This window comes from Fukomys damarensis, unplaced genomic scaffold (genome assembly GCF_012274545.1).
Source record: "Fukomys damarensis isolate Sample0158 unplaced genomic scaffold, DMR_v1.0_HiC HiC_scaffold_7, whole genome shotgun sequence".
NCBI classification, from domain to species: Eukaryota; Metazoa; Chordata; class Mammalia; order Rodentia; family Bathyergidae; genus Fukomys; species Fukomys damarensis.
In genome coordinates, this window is record NW_022900919.1 from 567,917 (window position 1) to 587,743 (window position 19,827).

The 19,827-nt window shown below is 56.6% G+C and overlaps 1 long non-coding RNA gene across 4 annotated transcripts; it reads left to right on the forward strand.

Annotated features, from left to right (window-relative positions):
* Window positions 1-97: 97 nt before the first annotated feature.
* Window positions 98-18,248, forward strand: LOC117285192. Of its 4 annotated transcripts, none has more exons than XR_004516151.1 (4): window positions 98-5,964; window positions 6,548-6,678; window positions 13,686-16,349; window positions 17,417-18,248. It is a non-coding gene; the product is annotated as an uncharacterized LOC117285192 (long non-coding RNA). The 4 variants fall into 4 exon arrangements; XR_004516150.1 differs by lacking the exon at window positions 17,417-18,248 and having other exon boundaries at window positions 101-5,964; window positions 13,686-16,064; window positions 16,205-16,884; XR_004516152.1 differs by lacking the exon at window positions 17,417-18,248 and having other exon boundaries at window positions 150-6,101; window positions 13,686-16,885.
* Window positions 18,249-19,827: the final 1,579 nt, after the last annotated feature.

A 19,827-nucleotide genomic window follows, 5' to 3' on the forward strand; every position in this document is an offset into this window, starting at 1 on the left:
CCCAGCACCGCTGACTCCACAGCTCTGCCCCCTGATGCTGCACGTGCACCTGCAGGGAGGCGAGTTGAAAGGTTAGCTTCTAGTTTCTGAAGAACAGAAAGATGCCTGCTGGGAGGGAGGACCGCAGTCCCGGAGCGGCCCACAGCCGGGGCCGACTGCAGAGGCCCCCGGGACAGCACAGCCTTTAGGCGGCACGGGAAACCCGCTTAGCACTTCGGGGGGCAGCGACAGGTGCTCAGGGTGCAGTCCCCTAGGACACAGAGAAACAGACATGCAGAAACTTGCGGTTCCTGCCGCCCTTTCGTCCCGGCCTCTGATGTGGTGGGCGATGGCACACGGGCAGCTCAGCGGAGCCCCTGAACGTCACCAGCACAGTCGCAGTCGAGCAACACGGGCCGGGCCTTCCTGCACCCCAAACTGAGAGGCGCGCATGGGTGCGTGCGTGTCCGGCTCCGCTGAGTGGAACTCGTGCTCTGCTCCCCCATTTCCGCTCTGCGCCTCCTCCCGTCTTCCTCCCTTCTGCGGCAGCCTTGAACCCAGCTCCGGCTCCAGGCGTCTCTGCCGCGCCCTCTCCCTTCCGGCCCGCTGTGGTCCCCTCTCCCAGCCTCACAGTGCTCTCTCCGGCTCCTCCTTTCCTCTGGTCCCGGTGAGTCGCTCTGCCTCTGCCTGCCCTGACCTCCTGCCCCTCTCCACCTGTGTCCCGCCCGCTCTCCTTGCAGAGCAGCGTCCGGTGCTCACTCCCGGTGTCAGTGGCTCCTCCTGGCCTCCGCGGGGTCCGTGCCGCCCAGCCGGCCTGCGTGGAGGCCACTCTGTGAGCGCGGCTGCTGACTCCGAGGTCTCCTGTCCTTCCCGGCCCGCGCAGGTCCGTGGCTCACACCAGTGTGTGTCTAAGGGATGGGCGTGTGGAAAAGCCCTTTCCGCTTTGCCTAGGGAAACTCAGCCTCTCTTTTGAGAGGTAACCCCAATAACCCTTGAAACGGTCTCCAACCCTTTGCTAACTTTTCCTCTTCCCTACCTGTCCCCACTTCATTCCTGAATAATCCTTGAATTCCCTGAACTCCCTGTAATACAGGGCTGATTTTATGCCTCTGGTCACTCCCTCCTTCTGTTAGAATTTATCTTACCGCACCCTGTCCCTTGGAGTAGGGACTCTTTTCTTTTTCATCTTTTCTCCTTTCTTTGCTCCAGAGATTTATGGAAGAGTAAATAAAAGGGAAGAAGGGAGCACCCTTTAGCTGCTAGGTACAAGGAAAGTTAAAGCACAGAGTGTAAGAGTGACCTAACTGAGTGCTTCTGAAGCCCCCGAGTTGTACTTGTAAGAGGGACACTTTAGGTGGTGTAATACGTTTGAAGATGTTTTATGGAAGCTGAAGTAGAGCGGAATAATCCCACAGTGCAGCCCAAGGTAGACGGAGAAAATGGAGCTGAAGCTGCTGAACACATTTCCTTTCATACGTAAGGCGACTTCCGGAGAGAGGCGCTGTGACTGTCTGTCACAGGAGTGAGACTCCTAAAAGCCACTGCGCCCGCCCATCACAGACACCGTGCAGCTGTGTGGCCATCTGTCGCAGTGTGAGAAAGGCCAGACTGAGCCTGCAGTGCTGTGCTGTCTCTCCAGCTGTCCTGCTCACTGGGCTGTGCACTCGACATCCGAGGCCCCGGTGTGAAGACTCCACAGCAGGAGCACTGAGAGCTTCAGGAAGAAAGCGGCCAGCACAGTCCCCTCCTCCAGGAGACAAGGCTCCTAAACCCAGTGCTTCTCATTAAGGAAAAATGTGCCATCACAAGTTGTGCATCGTGCAGCTGCGGTCTAGAAACTGCCTCGTTGCCGTGTTCTCCTTGGGCGCTGAGGCCGTGGCGCTGCAGCACAGAATTCCTCCTCCACGTTCAGTTTGCAGTTTATTTGTCCTGGGTGCCCTGGGTCCCCTGGGCGCGAGCTCACCCCAGTGGCGTTGCTCTCGCTCCCGCTGGTTCTCCTCACCTATCACACCCACTGCAGACATGTTGTTCCGCTGCACACTCACTGGGCCCTGGCTCGTCCTTCCGTGAGGTGATCGAGAAGTTGGTCTCTCTGCTGCTCTGTTTCCTGGAATTGGACCCTGCCCCCAGGGGAGAGCAGAGGGCGGTCTCCCTTCATCTCGTCCTCCTGGTTCCTTCAACTCATCAGCTGGCCAGACCACCATCTGTTTAACTTCAGCATTTGTCTTCTGGTTGTGCAAGCAGTTCAAGTCCTGTGAGCCTAACACACACACACACACACGCACACGCACACACACGCACCCGGCTTCCTTTCTGGTTCTCTGCTCCTCACCTCCCAAAGGACTGGTCTTCAGCAGCGCCAGGAACGTTCTCCGTCTTCATGCGCTTTGCCGTGATCCCACCCCATTGCCCGTGAAACTGTCCCTGCGGAGGACACCACTGACCACAGGTGGCCCAGAACCGGGGTCTGTGAGGAGCACTGACTCTGTGCGGTGGTCTCTCGGCAGTGTCCTCGCTCGGGATTTGGTCACCCAGTCCCCACTGCGGTCTCGGCACTGCTTCCTCTGGTTCTGACTGCAGACCTCACGCCGAATGCCCTGGGCACTCAAGGACCTGTTCCAGACACTCACTGCATGGGACGGAAAATCAGGGAGCAGAATCTCTGTGCCCGCAGCAGGGCTGCCTCACCTTGTGTAGGGGTCTCAGGAGGCCCCCGAGAAGCTGCTGCACGGAGCCCCCCAGGAGAAGTGGTGGGAAGGTGCCCAGGAGGAGGGAACAGCCCGTGCTAGAAGGCAGCATGGCTGGGGAGAGAGCGTGGACCCAGCTTATTTTTCCCCAATACTGAGACTGACCTGAGGGCCTTTGTGCTGAGCCACATCCCAGGATTCTTTTCTCCCCTTTAGTTAGAGAACGAAGGGCCTCACGTAGGGTCTCATAAGCCTTGGAGTTTCCAGGCTGGGCTGGAACTTGTGCTTTTCCTGCCTCAGCCTCCCTGAACGCTGAGGTGGGAGTCGTGCCCCACCATGCCTAGCTCGTTCCCGGGTGGTAGTAGTAACAGCAGCCGCATTTCTTGATGTCTTGGGTGTGCTCAGACCGGCCTGTTCTCCTGGGCTGTTCTGGAGAGCAGGGCGCTCCTTGGGGGTGGAGCTGGGCAGCTGGCAGGTGGTGTGGGCAGTGGTATCCACCATGGCCGTGGGGTTGTCTCATGATGGGATGACCTCACAGATGGTGGCTCTCAGGCCGTCCCGTGGTCCTACCCGGGAGGGTGGGAGGCTGATGTGTTTCAGGGCCAGCCCAGGACCCTGGAGCAGGGCTGCATCTGGGAAAGCTCCGCCCACCACGTCCTTCACCATCCAGGTCCGGACTCGTGTGGCGCCTTCTGAGGGCCGGGTTGTCCGTCCACTGCCTAACAGGAAAAAGGCCTGGGCTGGTGTGGGCCACAGGGTGGGGTGCAGCCTCCCTGCTGGCCCGGGGTCCACAGGATCCGGGGACTCAGCTCTGGGCTTCATGTGCTGGACACAGTGCAGGCCACGGCCAGGTTAGGGCAGAGGACAGAGCAGTAGCCCGAGCACGGGAGGAGAGGACAGGTCACTGCCACGTGTGCCTCTCACAGGCCTCGCTGGGTGACCGTGGCCCTGTCTGTCTTGGCCAGACCCAGGCCTTTGTCTTCGTTCCTGGCCAAGGATTCATCTCTCCTCCTAGGGCCTGGTGGGGGCGACACAGCTGCAGCGCCCCCACCCCACACCCCCGAGACCGGCAGGGCACCCTTGGAGCCAAGCTCAGGGAGGCTCCTTCTCCCTGCCAGCCGGCAGTGCCCTCCACACTGGGGCCCGGGTGGCAGCCCGGATGGTCCACCCCACTGCACTAGGGCCGGGCAGAGGGCCTGTGCATGCGTCCATACATGTCTACCACACGCAGGATGCGCTGTCTTGAACCCCCGGAATCCTCTCCTGCTTTGCTCACACCCGTCCTGTCGCGCTGGCCACTGCCCGCCCACTTCTGGATGGCCTTTCTCCTGAGCATCTTGGCGCGGTGCAATCAGAACTGTGAATGCTGCTGCCCTGTGCTGTGCAGCAGAAAGTGGGCTTGTGAAAACTCGGCGGTGTCCTCATCCTCCTCATCCACCGGGCCTGGCTGTGCCCAGAGTCACCGTGAGCGGGAAAGGCCGAGGCCTTGAATTGAAGCGGCCGGGATGATGGGATGAGCACGTCTGGAGAGGGGAGGACCCTGGGGAGGGGTCCCTGGCAATGTGTCCCTCCCTGTAAGTAAAGTTGAAACATCCGCCGTAGTTTTCGATGGCCCCTCCTGCCCGGCGAGCACAGAGCAGGGGCTGAGTGGAGTTGCCCAGGCCAGTGCCGCCCTGGAGCTGGCCCTGCCCCGCGTCTGCCCCTCGGCCCCCTCGTGTCCTGCACCTTCATGAACATCAGCAACCTTGTGATAAAGGGGTCACATGAGGAGCTGCTTCCCTGAGCTGCCAATGAATGGGCCGAGGCGGGTCTGGGAGCCGGATTTGCCCGCCCCAGACCTGCGTGTGGGGCCGCTGCCCTGGACCCCGCGCACCCCACAGTGCCGCTGCCCAAGAGGGGTGGGAGGACCGCAGCTCTGCCAGGAGCGCCCTGGGCAGAGAGAGGGGAGCGGAGCCGGCTTTTGTCCCGCAGAGTGGAGAGAGTTGCTGTCCTGCTGGGCAAAGGGTCTGGAGACTATAGGGGTAGAGATTCGGTTTACAAACAGAAAAAGCGCAGCTCTGCGCAGCGCACAGGTGAAATGGGAAATCACAGGAAGACTGGCTCGCGGCTTCTCCGCCCGGCCTGGCAGCGCAGCCCTGGACCTTCCTGGCAGCGGCAGGGCCAGGGAGCAGCGGGCAGAGCCCGCCGCCTGCGATGTTTGACAGGGAGCTCGGCCGTGATGCGTGCAGCGGGAGTGTAAAAGAGAGGAGAGGCAGGAGGCCTTCTGTGTCCCCGTGTCCCCGCCTGCAGTGAGGGGGCCTCCCTGGGCCTTGGGGTCCGCGGCACAGCCGCTCTCGGCCGCTAGGGGGCGGAGGAGGCCAGGCCTCCCTGAACTGAACAGGGAGGAGGGGCTTGGGGCGCACAGCCGCCAGGGCCGCTGCCCAGGGTCACTTCCCCGCACGCTTAGTGCCTGGACGCCTCTCTAGACCCCAAGGCAGGGCTCCCTGTGGCAGGGAGACGGAGTGGAATACAGCCGCGCTCCCTTCAGAGAGGAGGAGCCTGGCGTTCGTCCGCGCAGGACCGCCCTTCAGGGAATGAAGGGTTCTTTGGTTCTGCGCTGCTCCTTCTGCGTCTGCGTCTTCATTTCCGCTCTGCAGCCCGCAGTGCGCGCGTGACCCCTTGTGGTGCCCTGTGGGACCGAGGCCTCGGTGGGCTCCGTGTCACCTTCTTACCTCCTCCCGGGACTCCGAGTGCTCGCCACAGCCGGGGGCCACACCCGTCCCTCACGGAGAGAAAACACAACCGTGATGCTGCAGGGCCCGCCGGACATTTTCAGGATCAGCTGAGCTGCTGGCAGGCTCTTCTCCGCGTTCAGCCTGAAATCGGACTCTGTGAAGACCGGAACTCGCCGAACAGGGGCGCGAAAACCAGGAGCCCTGTTGAATTCTCTTAACGTTGGGGCTGTGCTTACATGTCAGCTGGAAACTGTTAGACGGCAACTTTGTCTGATCAGGATGAGGATTGCAGCAGGGTGTGAGGGAGAGCCCTGCTCCCAGAGTGAGGAAGGGTAGTCTGACTCTTCGTTTGCAAAACAGGGACCGCGCCGTGCGTTGTTCGCCAGTCGGGGATGGAAGGGATGGGAAAGCGCTTTGCAAGCTGCAGTAAGATGCATCCGTGTGAGGTCATCGCTGGCTTTGCAGTCGGCTGGCTTGAAAATGCGTCGGCTGGGTTCAAGCACAGCCCTGTTCGATTCCATTTTGCTCCGTGCTTTCCCTTCTTAAGCGGTGGAGACCGAGAGTCAGCCCTGTTCATCTCTCAGGTGCCTGAAAAGCTTGCTAAAGAGTGAAGATGTGATGTTCCTCAAAAGACCAGGGCCCTAAGCTACGGCCAGAGGGAGTCCTGGTTGCACATCCTCAGAAAGCCCTGGGCCCGGGCTGTCACCGGCGGTCCCCGTGGGTGAGACCGCGGGGCTCTGTCTCTGTCACCGCTGTGCACTCAGCGGTGTGGGAAATTGAGCGGTGGCCCCTCCAAAGAGCTGCCTTCCCTTGGGGTGACCGCTCTGTGAGAGCAACTTTTCGTGCCTCAGTTAATTACAGTGGGGTCGGAGAAGGGATTCAGCTCCTCGGGCACCAGCCATGCACCAGGGCTCCATAAGCAGGTGGACCGTGTCCAGCCCTGGTCAACGAGGGCGACAGCGCTTCTGTCTGGTGGCCTCCTACTCTGCAGAAGGAGACCGAGAGCCACGGTGCTCAGAGGCAGCAGCGCTCAGACCGCTGCAGGCCTGGTGCCTCATTTCAGCTTTGCATCCGACTCCCCACCATCCCCTGGCTCCTGTGACTCAGCCCTCGGGTACCGCATGATCTGATGTGTTTAATTGTCCCTTTGCCTCTGTCGGCCCCTAGGTCCTGCGTGACGGACATGTGCGAGTGTCCAGCCCACAGGAACTGTTACTGTGAGTCGCTCCTGGCCTATGCCCGGGCCTGCCAGAGGGAGGGCATCTCGGTGCCCTGGGCGCCCCAGCAGCACTGCGCAGGTAAGAGGCAGGACCTGCCCACTAGGAGTCCCATGCCCATGCGGCCCACTTGGACTGCAGTTGGCAAACACAGGGCTCCCTGCTCGGCGGGGTGGGCGGCGGTGTCCAGAGCAATGCCCTAGAGGAGCGGTCTCAACCTTCTGGGATTTCCTCTGCTGCCAGGTTCTCTGCTCCTCAGCTGCCTGCTGGATGCACCTGGCACCTGGGCCTTGTCCCTCGGGCGTGGGCCCTGTGGAACAAGTTCACACCCTGGGGGGGTCTCCTCCCCAGCCCCCTCTGCTGGTGGTAGGAGCTCTCTGTCCCCAGGCAAGTTAATTAGCTGCATTTTCTGCTGTGGAACAGATGCCTTTGTCTTGGCCCCCAAGTGTCTGAGGATGGGCACTGTGCCGGACACTGGGCAGTGGTGGTGCTGTGTCAGCCTCTGTCCCTGGGGCTCTGGCTGCTGCTGGAAAATCAGGCAAGGAAATGACTGAGCACTGCACACCCGCACTGTGATGAGGAAGGAGAAGGACACAGGGCAGAGCTCTAGCAAACAGAGAGAAGCGTAGCCCTGGAGCTGGGGGGGGAGGGACGTCCTCTGCCCAGGGCCAGGGTGGGGCCCAGCACAGCCGGAAGGACTGCAGTGAGTCAGCAAGCGCCCCATATGGACAAGGTGGGCTGGACAGGCAGGGGACAGAAAACATCTGTGTTTCAAACTGGAAGGGAGCCAGTGCGGCTTGGGCTGGGGGCAGGGGACGGAGGGGCTCAGCAGGAGGTCGGTGGGCAGAAGCCAGCTTCACAGGACTTGCTGAGTCTTGGCTGGCGTCTAGCGCTTATTCCAAGAGAAGCGGGTGTCCCAGTGGGCATCCGGCAGGCCTCTGTGTTTTCCAGAGATGACCTGGCCGCCGTGTAGAGCAGCATGGTCCCCCACCTTTGTGACAGCGGGGCCCAGCTTCATGGGAGACAGTTTTCCATAGGTGGAGTAGTTGGGGTGTGACTGAGGGGCACAGCTCGGACCCCTCGCATGTGCCCTTGGAAATGGGGTTGAGAATCCTGTGCTTCTGCTGCTCAGGTGGTGATGCGCTCCTGGGTTCGGCCCTACACACAGCGGAGCCTCGCCTGCAGCTCCCCTCCCGCCATGCAGCCCAGTTCCCAGCAGGCCGTGCACTTGCACTGGTGCTGGTCCATCGCCCGGTAGTGGGGGCCCTGCTGTGGGGAGACCGCAGGAGGAAAGTCAGAGTCGGTGCCTGGAGGTTGCTGCTGCAGGAGCCCTGATCACAAGCGGGTAGTGGCCGCCCGTGTGGAGAGAAGCAGGGAGAACCCGCGTGTGTCTGGAGTTTCCGTGCTGTCTCCTGTCACAGGGCAGGAGCACCGGTGTCGCGTGCACAGAAGACGCTGTCGGTGGCAGCTGCTGCTGTCATTTAGATGTGAAGAGCAGGGGACCGAATGCTTGGCACCGGTGCGGGGCTCGGCCACCTTGTCTCTGTCTAGAGGAAGAGATGGGTTTGCAGCTTCTACGAAGCCTTGGGGGCGTGGGTGACAGCACGAGGCTGCGGTGGTCCTGAGCGTCCTCAGCTGCCCCAGCTGCATCCCTGGTCCGTGTCCTCCCCTTCCTCTGATCCCTCCTTTCAGTCTTGCTGTCACCTCTGCGGGCCGAGTGCAACCTTCCTGTGGGAATGCACTTTCCACAGGGGAGTCCTCTCGGCGGGCTGCCTGCCTCAGCGGAGCTTGGAAGTGATAACCATGACCCACAGCACAGTGTGGCTGCAGCTGCCAGAGGGGCAGGAAGTGGGGACTCAGTGTGGGTGGAATGTGAAGCTGATGTGTGGAGTCTGGGTCCCCAGCCCTCTGAGTACTCCTCGCTCCCTTGCTCTCTTCTGAGCCCTGCTTCCCTTGAATCTACCAGCAAGCGAGTAGAGTCCAGGCCGCCCCGTCCACTGTGTGTGACGCAGGGCTCACGCTGTCAGCTGTGGGGTGCAGTGGCTGCATCCGGGCCATGGACCTCTCCTCCTGGCCCAGCGCTGTGCTCAGCTCCAGTTCCACGCGCACTGTCCGAGGGCTGCACCTTCCTCGTCAGCATCCTCGTTTGAGGAGCAGAATCCCTGGAGCCTGATCGCTTTCCTCGTGGAAAGGCTCCATTTCCCTCTCAGTGTTAGGGGAGCTGTCCATTGAGGAGTCGCTCTCTCATAGTGCAAGTGGAGAACGGTGCTTTGCACACATGTGTGCACACACGTGCATGCACACCGCAGACAGCCACTGCCTGACGGCTGCAATGTGAAGAACTGAGTTTGCAGAGCTACACAGCGCCTCTCAGTCCTTACTTCAGACCCGTCCGGAAGACTGGCGCTCACAGGAAGACCATTTGTAGCTTGTTGAGCTCCCAGGTGCGCTGGCCCAAAGCAGCACTGAAGATGTACAGCAGAGAATTGAAATGTTTGGAATCCAAAGCCAGTTCGCCGAACGTCTAAGGAGCCCCCAGAAAGTCTGGAGAACGAGAGACGCGTTTGAAGCTGGCCTGGATGTCAGTGAACTCGATGGCACTCTGGACGTGGCAGTGCCTGCTTGTGGTGTCAGGAAAGATGACTGGGCCTGTAACTCAGCCTGGGAATTACCAAATACGGGGTAATTTGCTGAGAGCGCCAGTGAAGGTGTCTAAAGTAACCGTTTCTGTTATTCTGTAAGTGTCTCCTTTCCCACGGACCACAGTAGTGTCCTGTATAACCCTTTATCGTACTTTATGCCCATCTCAACTTTACATCGCCGCATCGTATAGACAGCGACATTGAGGCTTTAGATAGTTAAGGAATTTGCTGAAAGCCAAAGAGCTCCGGAAAGCAAGGAAGCTGAGAATGGAGCCAGGTCAGCCTGCATCCTGGCTTCTGTTTTCAGTCGTTCTGAGGACGCAGAAACGGACCCTCCAGTATTTCTGTATTTCTGTGAGCGCCAGCTGCTGCACCCGGCTGTTTGACATCCGGATCGGTGTTAACCTCGGGTCTGCAGCTCTGCTCGCTTGTTCCTCGTCACCAGCGGGACAGCCTGGGTGCCTTGGGGCTGTCATTCATAATCGCCTCTCCCCTGCGTCTCATCACGATTCTGAGCAGAGTCTCTGCCGCCGCCTCCCCTGCAGTGATGGAAGCTGTGCACCCAGAGCGACTTCTACCAGGGTAGGCCCTGGGGATCGGCCGCGTGCCTTCCTGTGGCACCAGGGATGCCCCCGCCGGGTCCCTGGGCGCCTTTCCCTCTTTGTCAGACTCCGCAGGGCCCCGGTGACTCCGCTCCGTCAGTGTGGCCGCTCTTGCCTCACACCGGGCTTTTCCTTGCTGCCTGCACGGTGCCCCTGACCACAGAGCAGCTCTCGGTCAGGCGTCATTTCACCCAGTCCATTCTTGTCCATATCTTAAATTGGATAAGGTTCTTTTTATATTTCCTGTTATCTTGTAAATCTAATGACAAAGGCCTGCAGGTTTTGGTCGTCCTGTAGGTAAATAATGGGACTGCTGAGGAACTGCAGGAGATGGAGCTCAGTGCTGTGACCAGCAGCACCCAGCAGGGGGCAGAGGAGCCCCACGCATGGAGGAGACGGCAGTACAAGGAGCACGGGGCGTCTCCCTGGGTCTGGGCTCGGGGCGCGGAGTGTCCTGGGTACAGATGCATGCTCACACTACCACTCGGCCACTCTTTATTTTTCCGAGAAGTTACCCGAGTGAATCCTTTTAAAAGACAGGTATGCAAACCCAATCACATTTGTGTTAAAAAACTTAGCGTTTGCGTTTTTCTAAGTTTGGAAGACAGCTCGGATCCACAGAGGATGAGAGGGCCCGGGTCACTGCTAACTGAGCTCATCTCAGAGTTGTGCGGAACGAAAGAGATCTGGCAGTGTCGCTCTGGGCTCAGACTCCTCCCAGCCACTTCTCGGCGCTGGGGTGGCCCGTGGTCTCTGGTGCTGCCTGGGTCTCCGCCTCTGACTCCACCGCTCTCCCCTCTCTGCTGCCCGCCACGCCCAGGACCCGCTCGACTCAGCGGCCACACCCACTGCCCTCCCTCTGCCTGTGTCCGAGGGAGAGTTCCTGCCACTCTCACGGCCTCCGGGTCTGTTCTCTGTCTGTGGAGAGAGTCCTGTCCTCGCTCTTTCCCCGTGTGCTGTCTGTCTTCCTGTGACATACGGTGCGTTTCCTTTGGAAACTGCTGCCACCTCCTCACTCTGGAGGCCGCGGTGGTGCCTGACCGCATCTGACACGGGCTTGCGAGGATGCCCAGCGCAGAGCTATCGCTCAGTGGTTGTTTACCAAGCTTCTCACAGGTGGGCTGTTTTCACTCCCGGGGGAGTTAGCGACTGGGCACAGGAGACCCAAGGACGTGGCGAGGGCCACGCGGGGGAGCGGGGCCCACAGTGGCCTCCACAGCACGGGTGAGGACCAGGTACGGGACTGGCTCTGCTCCTGCCCTCCCGTCCCCTGCTGGAGATCAGGGACCCGGCGAGCCCTGGTGTCACCTGAAGAGGTGCGCGTGGGCCCAGACCACAGCTGGGGTAAGGAGGGCAGGGAGCGGCCCCCCGCGGGACAGACGGCCAGTGTGCAGCCCTGCTCCGCTCGAGGGTCTGCTCCCGGTTCACCCGTTCACTGGCAAGTGTCTCGCTGGCTGTGGTGGCCAGGCCTCTGCATTCGGAGTCGGTGCCACAGGCAGCGAGCTCACATTGTAGCTTCGGAAGACAGCGTGAAGCCCGCCCCACATCAGCTAACAGCTGTGTAAAGGAGAAAGCACGGGAAGGGCAGGGAGTGTGGGAGTGCGGTTTTGGAAGGGAGCCAAAAAGTGCGCCTCCAGAGCCGAGGAAGCGAGCCGGCCCGGGAGTCAGCACGGTTCTGCCCGCAATTTCCGTGTCATTGGCCATGATTCCCGCCAGGCAGAGGGCCGTGCGGTGGGCGGCTGGACAGTGGCTTTGCTCGGAGCAGGTGTTACAGTTAGCAACAGTTCACAATTTAGTTAACGTCTGCGATGGGGATAAGTAAGTCAGTCGGTGTTTCGTATGAATCCATCAGGAAAAATGCAATTATAGTCAAATATTTTAGATCAGTTCCAGTCAAATGTTTCTCAGAACGCTGTTTCGCGGTGCAGTTGTGAGGGGTCATTGAGCTCTCTCTGGGCAGGACGCTCTTTGCCCTTCTGGCTCTGACTGGTGTGATCGGCATTCAAGGACCTGCAGAGGATTTGCTTTACAGTCTTCCTACCTTGCTGCTCGCTGATGATGGTCAAACACCAGCACCGTGCAGCAGCTCTCGACCCAGAACTCGAAGGAGTCGAGGTCGGGCCCGTCTGCTGGGAACCCGCTCCGTCTGTCAGCCTCACCGCCCGAGACTTGGCCGGTGCTCTTCTGGGCGGCGGTGCACAGCAGCAGCGCGTTGCACCGCTGGCCGAGGACCTCCTGCGTTACCGCTGCTGTGTGGGGCAGCGTCCCACGAAGGCGGTGGTTGCTGGCGCTGTGGGAGATGAGAACGAGGGTGGCCCCTCCGATGGTCCCTGGAAGCGGCTGGTGGAAAAGTCCGAGGGTCGTGAGGCCTCCAGGCCGTTCTCATCGCGCCCTGGGAGATTCTCGGCACAGAGCTTCAGGTCTGTGGTCCAGATCAGCTCGGCTCTGTTCACAGCGATACAGATCGGCCCGGCTCGTCCAGGCCTCTGGCATCCTCTCGCGTTCCCTGGCCAGCCCTGGCCTAACTCGCCTCAGATTGATTCACTCAACACTCCATTACTTTTGGCTAAAAAATTTCCAATATCCTTGGCAGGTTTTCCTATGTGTATAATTTCATATATTTTAATATTTATAAAGATGCATGGAATATTTTTATTCACCATAGCTCAACACTATAGCTAGAAGAATTATTTGGGATTAATTTTTCATGCTGTTTGTAATAACTAGATAACCTGTGCATTTCCCTGTAGCCTTATGAATTTAGTTTGCCTGGGAATGAACAGCTTTCCTTTTTATTATATATTATTTTGAAGTTCAGTGATCCAGGAGACAGATCTTAGGATTTAGTTTTATAGATGCAGGTGATTCCCATAGCGTGGGAGGGAGGGTTAGTTGTTGGTTGTTCTCTTGTTAAAATGCACACTTGGGTGCTGTGCACACCTGAGTGCAATGTCCTGGGTGCTGTGTATACCTGAGTGCCCTACACCCCTGGGTGTGGTGGAGACCTGGGTGCCATGCAGACCTGGGTGCCCTGCAGTCCAGAGTGCCATATGGTCTGGGGGTGCCATGCAAACCTAGGTGCAGTGCAGACCTGGGTGCTATGCTCACCTGGTTGCCATACAGTCCTGGGTGCCGTGCTCACCTGGGTACCATACAGTCCTGGGTGCTGTGCTCACCTGGGTACCATACAGTCCTGGGTGCTGTGCTCACCTGGGTGCCATCCAGTCCTGGGTGCTGTGCTCACCTGGGTACCATCCAGTCCTGGGTGCCGTATAGTCCTGGGTGCCGTGCTCAATTGGGTGCCATGCACACCTGGGTACCATACAGTCCTGGGTGCTGTGCTCACCTGGTTGCCATACAGTCCTGGGTGCCGTGGTCACCTGGGTACCATACAGTCCTGGGTGCTGTGCTCACCTAGGTACCATACAGTCCCGGGTGCCATGCTGGCCTGGGTACCATACAGTCCTGGGTGCCGTGCTCGCCTGGGTGCCGTGCTTGCCTGGGTGCCATGCTCAGCTGGGTGCCATGCACACCTGGGTACCACAGTCCTGGGTGCCGTGCTCACCTAGGTACCATACAGTCCTGGGTGCCGTGGTCACCTGGGTACCATACAGTCCTGAGTGCTGTGCTCACTTGGGTGCCATACAGTCCTGGGTGCTGTGCTCACCTAGGTACCATACAGTCCCGGGTGCCATGCTGGCCTGGGTACCGTACAGTCCTGGGTGCCGTGCTCACCTGGGTGCCATGCACACCTGAGTGCCCTGCGCACCTGGGTGTGGGACCGGCCTGCAGTCATGGCCCCAGGCTGAGGCTCAGCTGAGATCCTTTGTCTCCTCCTCTGCAGCCACCCAGTGCAGGCACGGCGCTGTGTATGACACCTGTGGCCCGGGGTGTGTGAAGACCTGCGACACCTGGAATGACATCGGTCCTTGCAACAAGCCATGTGTGGCAGGCTGCCGCTGTCCAGCTGACTTGGTCCTGCACAGGGGACGGTGCATCCCGCCGGTGCTTTGTCCTCAGCGGTGACGTCTGTGCCGGCCATGGAGACTGAAGCCTGGTGTCCCGGACACTGAAGCGGAAGAGGCAGGGAAGAGCACACAGAGCACACGTGTCCCTGTGGAGAGGTACAGATACAGCCTTTCATCGTTTGTGTGGACTCTAGTGCAGTACTAGAGTATTGTGTGGGAGCATTTTCTGCTATAAACAGGTTTTGTTTCTAGGACCCTGATCTGTAAGCCATTGGACTCAGTGTATAAACACAGCAGGGGGGTTTAATTGAGCGGGCAGCGTGCAGACTTCCGGAGTGGTGGGACAGTCACACGTTTCTCCTTCTTGAGGAAGTCTGCTAAGGGCCCCCAGCTGCCTGCCTGCCTTCGTTGTAGCTTGGACTCAGTGTTGGTCACTGAGTAGAAAATGGGTTTTTCTGGAAAAAGGCCTACTTATTTGGGGACATTTCGTATTTCCTAAGAGAGGAACGTGTGCCCGAGTGGGGTGGAAGACCGGGCAGGCCCTGATGCTGCCTGCGAGGCAAGGAAGGAGAGGCTGCCCGGCTCACGGGCGGTGGTCTGACGCCGTTCCCACGACTGGCCGTCACCAGGAAACACGGGCGCCACCGAAGGTGGGGCGGGTTCTTACGGTCTTCGCGGAGCCCTCCAGCCTCCTAGGTTCTCTGCGAGTGCTGGAGGTGGCCACTTGTGCCGTCGCTGAGATGGAGGAGTGTCCAGGAGCCGTGTTTGTTATGAGCATGGGAAGGTGCACAGCGCATGGAGAACACCGTGCTTCTGACTCTCAGAGCTGTCCAGGGAGGGATGGAGGCCTCTGCCTTCTGCGATGTCCCATGCGGAACCGGAAGTCTTCGACTGCTCTGAGGGCTCCCTTCTGGCGCTGTTGGTGGCTGAGAATGTGTCGCAGTCTTAGCTGGGAAAGACTTGCTGGCCAGTTGCTTTAACGTCATTCCAAACAAAGAACGTCCGTCCTGCCTGCTTTCCCAGTTTATTGATGATGTCGCTCCCAGTTGCCCTGTGATTTTCCTGGCTTTCACTTTCTGTTACACAAGTGCAAAAGTCAACCAAAACAAAACCCGCTGATGTCTAAAAATGAAATGTTCTGCACTGTAGTAAATAAATGGATTAAGCTTCAGCCATGGCGTTTCCTCCTGTAAGATGTCCTGTGTTGTGCTTTACGAATGAGCTGTATCAACTTCAGGTTTGTCCGTATTAATAGTTCTCCTTAGGCCTAATTATAAGCCGTCTGTTGCTTTTATTGATAGAGTACTGTTAACGGATAGCAGCAGATGCCTGCATTCTGGCTGTAGGAGTGTCAGCCTTGCTGTCAAAGGCCTGCGTACCCTTTACGCTCCCCATGAGGCACCGCTGCGGGCTCTTTCCGAGCGCCCTGGCAGCCAGCAGGACTGGAGTGAAGTCGCCGTGAGGAGCTCTTCAGCTCCTGACATTGCCCTTCAGGTCTTATCCTCCGTCTCTCCCCACACACGGTTTTCATTCTCCTCTCCCGAGACAGAGTGCGCCCGGGGCTAGGATGGCCCGGAATAGATGCTGTGGTCCACTTACTCCTGTTGTGCAGCCCTCGGAGGGCTGGAAGCAAGTGCTCCCCTTGCTCCTCCTTTAACTCAGTGAGATGAATCAGAAGGCCCTGGTGATGTTATTAATTGCAAAGCTGTGCGCCTCCCTCTCCGGGCCCAGCGAAGCCTCTGGTGCAGGTGATCTGCGACTTCTACCTCCAGGGCCCACACTATCCCCTGCAGTGCTCAGAGCCCTTGGCCCCTTCGCCTTGCTCGAGCAGGCCTCACTAGACTCTGCTCATCCAGCTGCCTGTGAAGTGGGAGGGCCGAGGCCTGTGTTTCAGGTGCTTTACTGGGCTCCAGGGACCCGAAGTCTGTGTCCAGGCCACGTGGACATTGCCTTCCAGCACTTCCCTCTGCAGCATGAGTGGCACCTGTGCACGGGGGTTTTCTCTGCACACCAGAGTGCATGTATTTTTGCAGTGAGCATGGACTTGTGTACAAACCACACTCGCAGGCAGGCTTTCCGAAGACAGCCGCAGTGCTTTGCCCTGTGTGCTCTGCTCCGGTGTGACACGACCAGGCCCCCACCGCTGGAGCCAAGTGTGACTCCCTTGTGGTACTCTGGGCTGCCTTGGTGGCTGCCTCCTCTCCAGTGGCTGTGGGAATCTCCGCCCTGAGTGTGGTTGCAAGTGACAGTCCTAGGTGAGCCCAGCCTTCCACTCTGCCCAGCCATGTCCGGGTAACTCTGGCCCCGGCCACGGGGTGTCCCCACTGAGGCCATTCTCTACGGGTCTCGCCTCTCTGCGTATCTGCCATGCAAATCACCCCTGCCTTTGTCCCAGGTTATCATTCAGAAGATGCTGCCAGAGCGAACAGCCTGCAAGAAAGAGACTGCTCCACCTTCTGAAGCAAAGGGCAAGCTTGTTTTCAGCCTTGGAAAACGGAGACAGTGTCCCCTAATAAAGACACTGCCCTGCTTGGGCTGAGGTGGGTGTGCTTACTCCTTCCCAGGGCTCTGGGTTCCCCTCCGGTGGTGCCATCCACTATGTGCAGGTTTCACCTGGCTCTCTGTGCCTCACCCTGTGCGACTGAGCTCTCACAAATGGACACGAGAAAGTACCGACTCCTGGGCTACTGCCCTTGCGATGCAGACCAAGCCTCTGCCCCAGAGTCTCCTGCTTTCTAACTGCGTCCACACAATGTGGTAGGCTAGCTGCGCAGCTTGCAGGTGAGTGAGAGTCTCCGAGCCTTCACAGTCCCTGGCAGCAGGTGTGCCCAGTCTGAGCCCCTCCCTCAGAGTCCAGGAACACCAGGAAGTAGTTTTTGTTGTGCATTGTAGGCCTGAGGAGCAGCAGTAGACAATCAGAGGCAGATATACAGGACTGGTTCCCTTTCTCCAGCGAGCCTACAGTCTAGGCAAGGGCAAAGGTGTGACCTACACAGAAACAACAGCCAGGGCCAGGTGCCGTGCTACATGTGTGTAACCCGGCGCTCTAGGAGGCTGAGGCAGGAAGTCACACGTTCAACCCCAGCCTAGGCAACTTAGTGAGACTCTGTCTTAAAATGTTGAAAAAGGAGGGGCTGGAGCTGCAGCTCAGTTTGAAGGCCCTGGGTTCGATCCTCAGTGCCACAAAGAAAGAAAATGGAAACAAGGACAAATACCCAAAGGCTCTCTCCATATGCTAAGAATTCTGTCTGTGATCCACCCCATCGGGCATTTGATGGCCTTGGTGTGTCAGACACCCAGATCTCACCACAGATGGGAAAACAGTAAATTCGGGTACTTTAATTTTTATTAACCTGGTTTTAACAGTGCATTGACTAAATACAAATCTGTCATCCTGTTTCTGTTATGTGAACTTACTATTTTTCATTTCTATATTTAGATTTCAAAAATACCAAATACACCTTATTGCATAATTGGAACCTGTTTCAGTAATGTGTAGCTGGAAGCACTGTTTTCTTTGAAATGGAGTTGAATTACGTATTAACGTTGTATGTCTTGCAACTTTTCGCACCCTTTCTTCACACGGTCAACATTCATTGTCCTCCAGCTGCAGGGGCACAATGTGCAGGCGTCCGTCCGTCTTCTCCAAAGACACCACCATTCTCACCAAGTCCTTTCACCAAATGGAGGCTGGCAGGTGACAGTCACTGTGCTCGACACTGAGGCTTAGCAGGACAGACAGCAGGCAGACTGCATCATCTCAGCTGCAGATCTGCACCCTAAGGAGGTAGGAGATGACATAGGACGTGGGCTGTGTCATCCCAGAGACGGGGAGCAGCAGGTGCAGCAGCACAGGCCCGTCGAGGTGCGCAGAATGTCAGAGGCGGCATATGCTGGCACACACTGGGGTCCTTACCCAAGCCAGAGAGGTGAGAGGAAGGTGGCCAAACAGGAAACAGGGTCTACAGGAAGCGGGAGCGGGGCACAGTCTGCATGCCTCTGCTCCAATCTCTTAACTCCCACCATGTCCCCCTTCCGTCTGTAAAGCAACTCTAACTCCTGCCGCCTCGCATAATTATGAGGCTCAAACAAGGTATTACACGTGGTGCACTGTGAAGTATTATCTGTGCAGTCTTCTTAATTCCACCTATGACCTTTGTCAACTTCAGCTTGGATTCAGGTACAAGGAAGTGCTGAGATGTGTCAGTAGTGCAAAAAACCAAACAAAATCATTCATGTATGACTTTGAATCGTGTTAGAAGAGTTTTTGTGGGTATTTCCTTCCCTGTTCCTCCTGCTGAGGTTGAAATCCACTCGTGTCTCTTGCCCACAAATACATGACAGCCTTCGCGTGCACAGTCCACCCACAAGCTCCGTGTCTCACACACAGATGGAGAGGATAATTGGATGAAGCTGGGAGGCACCTTCATGGACTGCTGGGTTGAACCACACCCAAGGCTCTAAGAGTTAACTTCTATTATCTTTATTTTGCTCTTTATTTATATTTTGGGTTTATCACATAAGAGAATCCATTAGATAATTATGGTTGTATGTTTGATTTATTTCACTTAATGTTATGGTGTCAAGGTGCATCTATTTTTCTACAAATGACTCAAGTGTATCCTTTATGGCAGAGTGGTACTCCATTATATAAAAATACCACATTTTTAATAATGCATTCATCTGTTGATGACATGTAGGCTGCTTCCAAGATTTAGCGATTATGCATTGTGCTGCTATTATCATAGATATGCATGTATCTCAGCATATACAGTAATACTTCAGTTGTCAAACTCAGTTTGTTCCAAATTCATGTTCAAACACCAAAAAGTTCTAGAACTGAACATATTTTTCCCATGAGAAATAATGGAAAATAATTGGTTCTGAGGCTAAAAATTACACTTACAAATTCACTTTCCCAGAACTTTAACAAAATTTGCAATGATTTCTTTCTTTAAATTCTGTCATGGTTCTCAGTTTCCTTCGTGACTTTGCTGTTGCTATCATCAACTTTCTTTGGAGCCGTAGTTACAACACTCTGTGCAAATAAAGCACAAAAAAGCACACTGATGAATCTTTGATGCACTGACACAAGCACTGTGTGCTGTCCAGGCAAGAGCACCTTAGATAGAAGTGCTGTCCCTTTGTGTCCATCCATGGTGAGACACTATGCGTGACTCCCTCTCGGCCCACACAGGTTTTTATCAAATCGGATTTTCAGTTCAACTTGAAACAAAGTCATGAACATTGAGAAGATTTTTGAACTTTGCTGTTTGAGTAGTGGAAAAATTGAGCTTGGAGCCATTCAACAACCAAGTACACTGTACTGAACTAAAATCTAAATGAATCAAAGATCTAAATGTTAAAACAGAAACTGCTGGAAGACAAAATAGGTAAAACTCTTGAACACATAGGCACAGGCAAGGATTTTCTGGACAAAATCCAATTAGCACAAGAAATAGTACCAATTATCAACAAATGACATCATGTCAGATTAAAAATCTGCACAGCAAAGGAAACAACTAACAGCCTCAGAATGGGAAAATAACTTTTGCCAGGTATTCCTTAAAGGGTTAAAATCTAGACTGTATTAATTTAAAATGTTAGATGGCCCAGTCACAAAAATGGGCAAGTGAAGTGAATAGACACTTCTCAGAAGTACAAATGGCCAAAGGATATATGAAGAAATGTGCGATACTGCTGACCATTAGAGAGATGCAAATTAAAACAACACTGAGGCTCCATGTTACCCGAGAAAGAGTGGCCATCATCAAGAAATCGAGTAAAAACAAATGCCAGTGAGGCTGTGGGGGAAAGGAAACCCTTCTACATTGTTGGATGGACTGTAAACTAATACGGTCACTGTGGAGATCAGCATGGAGATTCCTCAGAAACCTAAAACCAGAAATTCCATTTGCTCTATTTCCCTTGTCGATATATTCCTAAAAGAGTTAGAGACAGCACAAAAATAGGCTTATGGACTGATGGAATAGAAGAGAGGTTGCAGAAAAAATCCCA